At 36.3% G+C, this 6,657-nt stretch overlaps 1 pseudogene; it reads right to left on the bottom strand.

The window, feature by feature from the left end:
* Positions 1–1,737: 1,737 nt before the first annotated feature.
* LOC116133748 lies at positions 1,738–2,880 on the bottom strand (annotated as a pseudogene).
* Between the last annotated feature and the right edge of the window lie 3,777 nt (positions 2,881–6,657).

The following is a 6,657-nucleotide window of genomic DNA, read 5'->3' as shown; positions in this document are numbered from 1 at the left end:
GAATGTGGCAGTCTTCTAGGTTTTGAAGCCTTGGCTGTTGCTCTTGCTACCCGGAACAATGGTCTTGCTATTTCCATCACCATACATGAACAAATTCTGTTGTTTTTCAGACACAGTAACACTTTCATCGTAGATTTAATCGCCCTCGTAAGTACTTTGGGTAGGCATCAATAGCTTCTTGACTGCTACTGTAATCTCCACTGCCATCCTTAGCCACTACACCGTGTGGTGTATCATTGTCCTTAGCCAGATTTCAAAAGCTTACGGTCTGAAGCCGAGAACCAGGAGGGATATTCATCATTGTCAACTTTAAAAAGGCAGCGACTATATCATTTGGTTTCATTTTACATTTCAAAAACTGACAAAAACCTTTTAACTAATCTGTTTTAAGATGAGTTTTGAAGAAATAATGCTATTTGACCCCACTAAATTTCTTAAGAGCCCACGTTAATGCTAATTCTTTTAGATTACAATATTATCCTCAATCAAAATTACATTAAAAGGCTAATATAATTTTAAAGTACCTGCATGCCATTTTTTTTCTTTAAAAATTATTTTGCAACCATAAACTAACGGTTTTTCTTAATCATCATCACTTATGAAAGAATTTTTTTAGAGTGCCTAATTGTTGAAAATTTCCACATATGGGATCCCACCATAAAATTTGCTATAGATCAGCTCTAAATTCCTTAGGTTAGGATAGAAACCAAGAAATTCAAATATATTTCCAACAAGTTCGTTTCATCCTAGGAGGAGTTTAATAAGGCTTTTGCAATTCCTCAAGCCTTTAGAGACCGGGCCTAAGAAATGGTTGTCACTTGCATAGAAGTGTTGGAGTGAATGACCACTGCAAATATTACGAGGCAAATAACAAATGATTTGATTGAGAAAAAGGGGAGTGGCCGAAGATGAGAAGAAGAACACTTCCACAACAATAAAAAAATAATAATACTTTTTGGAATCAAACACTTATACATCAAAATAATGGAGAAATCTCACAAAATGGATATAGTATCCATGTATAATTTACTGTAACAAACCTACTCCAAATTTAATCTCCATCATCTAGAATGAAGAGACTTGAGTCAGGAACATACAAGTAAAATTGCAGCTGATTTGGACCACGAGAGATTGTTCATCCACAGCTTGATCGAATCTACTGCCAACCCCCTTTTCTCCTTTTCTTCTTCTCACCTTCGACCGCTCCCCTCTTCACCTCTTTTTTTTCTTCTTATTTTGTTGATACAAAATCTAATTCCAAAACAATCTTCAACAAAAAAAAGGACTTTCTCAATTTTGCTTGGGCCACCCTTGGATACCTTAGCTTAACACCACTTTGATTGATATGCTTCAAGATGAATTTTCTCTGCCATTAATTCTCTAAAAGTGACATTCTTTGAAGTAATTATTTTTTTTTTAAATTTGTTAATAATTCAAAAACATAGAGAAACTAGATTTGCCTTGTAAAACTAGACCAACCTTACAAATAGTTTATTCAAAAACTTACAAGATAGTTTGTTGGAAATCTATAATCTTGTGTGATTACTTCAGAAAGAATAAGATTTAGTTGCAAAAAAGATGAGACACAATTTGCATGGTTGTTCTAGACTGTAGCATTACATCTAAGCATAAAAAGGCCACATCCATGATGGAAATCAGTTTATTCTAAACTTCCAAGGAGGGAAATGGAAGCCTTGGATCCAACATATCATCAAGCTCTATGTTCATGTTTGCAGATTAACCTAAAAATGGGGTAAGAACGTCTCCAAGATGCTTGTCTAGGATGACTTCCAGTACCAATACTCCAAAGCTATACACATCACATTTCTCGATCACTTTCATTGTATAGGCAAGCTCTGCGAAGTGAAAGAAATATGTTTTCTTTATCATTGATTATCCAATAAAGGTATTGTAAAAATTGATAGTGAATGAATTATATACCTGGTGCAACATATCCGTATGTGCCTGCAAGTTGAGTCCAATTAGATGAATCTAGCTTGAGAAGCTCAGCAGTTCCAAAATCTGAGATGTGAGCTTCATATTCCATATCTAGCAACACGTTCTTGCTTGATATGTCGCGATGGACAATTGGTGGGAAGAAATCATGATGCATGTAAGACAAAGCATGTACCACACCGTTTATGATATTCACTCTCTTACTCCAATCTAGTTCTACTACTCTTGCTTCATTGCTCAAAATTGCGGCCAAGTTATCCCTTTCGAGATACTCATAGACTAAGAATGAGTGTTGAGAATGGGAACAAAGAATGAGTGTTGAGAATGGGAACAAAAACCAAAAAATTTCACAATATTTCAATGTCTTATCTCTGTTAATACCCTTATCTCACTCAAGAACTCTTTTTGATCAGCTATATTACCAGTACATAGCGAATGGATTTTCTTAACTGCTACAATATTCCTTGGTGATAACTCAGCTTTGTAAACACTTCCATGACCTCTCTTCCCAATTAAGTGACTGGCATCAAAATCCTTAGTCGTTGCTATGATTTTTTCATACATCTTTCTTCCTTCAAAAGTTGATATCAAGAGAAATTCTTCATTGTTCATCCCACTTTCTTTATCTTTTAAGTGTCTCTTTGTTCTTCTGGAATTAAAGAGTATACGGATCACCACAAGCGAAAGAGTAAGAGCTCCTAAAAGAGGGAAAAAAACTATAAAAAAGATTATCCAACCCTTGTGCAACCCATGTTTTGCCATAGGAAATAAAGTTCTGCAACGACATCGCAGCCCTTTAACATCACCACACAAATCTTTGTTCCCTTGTAATTCTTCCATTGTAGCATTTTTAAATGCTGCAGAGTTTGGAATTGGACCCTCCAACTCATTGTAGGATATATCAATGCTTGACAGGGCAACCATATTTTCAAATTCTCTCGAAATGAACCTAGAGAGACTATTGTGGGAGAGATTTAGCTTCTGCAACATCTCCAAATCACATATTTAAGGAGGTATCTTTCCGTTGAGAAGTTATGACTCAAATCCACCTTTGTAAGTTGACTTAGCTTCCCCAACTGAGGTGGAATTTCTTGGGTAAACTGGTTGTTGCTCAAATTCAATATGTACATTTGCAACAAGTTCCCTAGACTTTTAGGGATTGATTTGCTCAACTTGTTTGCAGACAAGTCAAGACGGGTAATTCCAGTGAGGAATCTAGTTTTCGAAGTTATACCACCAGAAAGTTGGTTCCTATTCAAAACCAGCTCCTCTAGCAACTCAAGTTTCCAAGTTCTTTTGGAATCTCCCGAACTAGAGAATTTGAAGAAAGATCAAGTCTACCTAGTTGAATTAAGTTTCCAAGCTCAACTGGTATGCTGCCAGTTATATTATTCTCTACAATCTTTAGGGTGAGTAATTTTGGACACTCTCCCCAGCTAGATGACACTTGACCATAAAACTTATTTTGGCTAAGATCTAAATATTCTAGGTGTGGATAGACACCAAAATCTTCAGATATGTTACCAACGAATTGGTTTTGTTCCAGGCGGAGTCTCTTTAGGCCTGTGCAATGTCTCAAGCCTTTGGGAATTAGACCGAAAAAATTGTTGCCATTCACAGTGAAGTTTGGAAGTGAACCACCAACACATATATTATGGGGTAACTGACCAGTGAAGTTGTTAGTGTCTAATTCCAATTGAGTGAACATGAAATTTCCTATTTCCTGGGGAATGTTACCAGAAAAATGGTTATCACGAAGGTATAAAATTTTTAATTTCTTCATATTTTTAAAGGAATCTGGAATTGAACCATTGAGTTTATTTATGCTTAACTCTAAATCAACAAGATTTTTCAGATTTCCTATTTCAGGGCTAATAAAGCCAGAAAGTTGATTATTTTATAAATGAAGACGAAAGAGATTTCTTAAGCCACCAAGAGATGTTGGAATTTAACCTGAAAGATTATTGCTATGAAGACTAATACTAGTGAGAGACTCCAATATATGAAGGGGGCGTTTGGTTGGCGGTAATGTGAGATTATTAGGGTAATGTCATCTTATATTACTTGATTACCACGTTTGGTTGTCAAGTAATATAAGATTTCGGTAATCTTCAAATACCAATAGCAGTTACTATTAGAGGTAATCTGATTACCTCCATTTTCTTAGGTATTCTAAGATTACCAGGGTTATCTTTTTTTGTTATAATTTTATCCCTTATTAATAAAAGTTTTGGACAATAATGCTCTTATTTTAAAATAAATTTACATTAATATCCTATTTCAATTTTACCCTTGTTTAACTAAAATTTTGGACAATAATGCCCTTATATTTAAAACAATTTACAGACTATGTAATATCCCACTTGAGGTATGTACTTAAGATTTGTTGTATTAGTTAAAAGTTTACTGTTTCAGTTTCAATTGAGTTTGTTTGTTGTCAGGGTTGGTTGGTGAGTCTTTAATTGAAATGGTATGTTGAGTTGGTTGAATGGTTGCCTTGCAATTGGTTGAATTTTGGTGAAGTTTAGAAATCCAATCTTCGCCGGGGCGAAGAAGAAGCTTCGCCGCGGCGAGGAGGAGATGCACCCACGGGTAGGTTCTCCCCTGTTTCGCCGGGGCGACGGAAAGTGCTTCGCCGCGGCGACGAGCCTAATAAAAATTTTCTTGAGTTTTCTAGAGAATTCTTGTTTTGGGGCACAATGACCATTCTACCCTTAATTAGTAGGAAAAGTGGGGAGTAAAATGTAAGGAAATTTAGTAGAGATTGTGTTTGGATAGGGGTGTATTTGTAAAAAATCAAAGGATATAGATGGAATTTCTAAGGAAGGGCAAGGGCAAAATGGGAAAGGATGTTTATAATATGTGCTAAAAGAGTTAAAGTGTAGAGAAACCCTTTATTCATTCATTCCACCGCCTCTTCCATTTGCCTAATTTCTCTCAATTTCTCCATCCAATCTTCCAAGATTTCCAAGGGATTTAAGAGAGCTTTTGAGTAAATTTGAGTAGAGATTTCATCTAAAGCATCCTAAGGTAAGGATTCATGCTTTAGATGTGAGTTTTCTTATAGTTATAGTGAAGTCTTATTTGGTTGTTATTGTTCTTGTTGTTGTTTTGAGTTGTAGAGAGAAGACAAGACAACAAAGGAAAGGAAAAGTGCTAAAGAAGTCACCTTTCCACAAAGTAAGTAAATCCTACCAACTTGAGTTTTGATAAGTTTTTGAGTAGAGATTTAGAGATTGAGTAGAGATGTATGCTTGTATAAGTATGTTATGTTGTTGAGAATTGAGTTGAGATGAATATGCATTTGAGAAGTGCTTTTGATGTGTGATGAAATGGAGTTTGAGATGGAGTTTGAGGGATGTGTAAACCTTTTTGGAAGTGCTTTTCTTGACAGGGATTATGGTTATATGAGGGAGTTTTCCTCCATTTTGGATGGCTAAGAATGAAGTATAGTAGTAATTTTAGTAGAGTGTTTTTAGCACATGAGTTGCTTGATGAAATGCCTAGGTGAAATCTGCCCTGTCACTGCCGTGACTTTCTAAGTAATTTTTGGGCATTTTACGGATTGAACTGGCTGAGACCAAAACATAGAAGTTTAGCCCTGTATCTAAGCTTTAAAACGAGACTAAAACCGTAGCAATCCGAGGTATATAACGCAAGTTATGACCTTTTTAGTGTGGCCTGTGCAGAATGACTGTTTTGAGGAAATCTTGTATTTGGCATTTCATAGTGAGCATGAGCTACATATGCATTTTTATACACTCAGAATAGCTTGAGACTATAGTAGAGAGAATAGATAGGTTGTGCATGGGGAACCCGTGAGTAATGGGAGAGTATTCCCGCATGTACGCCGCATTGAGAGAGCGGCATGAGTATGAGATAGAGAAGTGGTGTAGCCCGTGAGAGTACTGCGGTGAGGGCTATACCCGAGAGAGAGATTATACCCTCACGTGGCCAGGGTTCCGAATCCATGCATACACCGTCCGATCAGCTAGAATGAGTAGAGGTCATGTAGTGGGAGCGAGTCTCGCCGTGCCCCCGGTAAGATGGGGCCGTGACTTATTAAAGGTAATAAAAGAGTTCTAGAGAAAGAGAGAGAGAGAAGTACCAAAGAGAAATTAAATGAGAAGTTGTAGAAGAATTAGAGAGAGAGAGTTACGGGGATAGATGAGTAGAGGATTTACTTACTGAGCATTATTTTAGTGCTCACCCAGTTTGTTTTCCTATGTTTTGCAGGATCTAGGTGAGGACACACGTCGGATGGATGTCGGCCTCGAGGAGAAGCGTTACACTGTCTATTATGTTTTTGATGCTTTTGTACACATTATAATTTTGTGTAAAAATGTATATGTTGTAAAGAATATATATAATATATATATATATATATATATATATATATATATATATATATATATATATTATATATATGTTCTATATATATGTAATAAAAAGAAAAATTTTGGGCCCAATTTCTTTATATTATTTTTTATGTATTTCATTATGAGTATTTGAGTAGAAAGTGACTATTACAGACCACCACTACCACTCAGCCACCACCACCACTACCACTTAGCCACCACCGTCGAAAAGTTGCCAGAGTCCCTAAAAAAGAACGAGATTCAGTGGGAGGCTCCGAGAGGCTTTGATATGGCCGTTTTCGGCCATCTTGATGGCTGAAAAAGGCCATATCAGGCCATATCA

Source organism: Pistacia vera, unplaced genomic scaffold, assembly GCF_008641045.1.
Source record: "Pistacia vera cultivar Batoury unplaced genomic scaffold, PisVer_v2 Contig274, whole genome shotgun sequence".
In the NCBI taxonomy this organism is placed as follows: Eukaryota; Viridiplantae; Streptophyta; class Magnoliopsida; order Sapindales; family Anacardiaceae; genus Pistacia; species Pistacia vera.
Note: the sequence above shows the minus strand (reverse complement) of the source record. Positions and strands in the feature narration are given on the sequence as shown.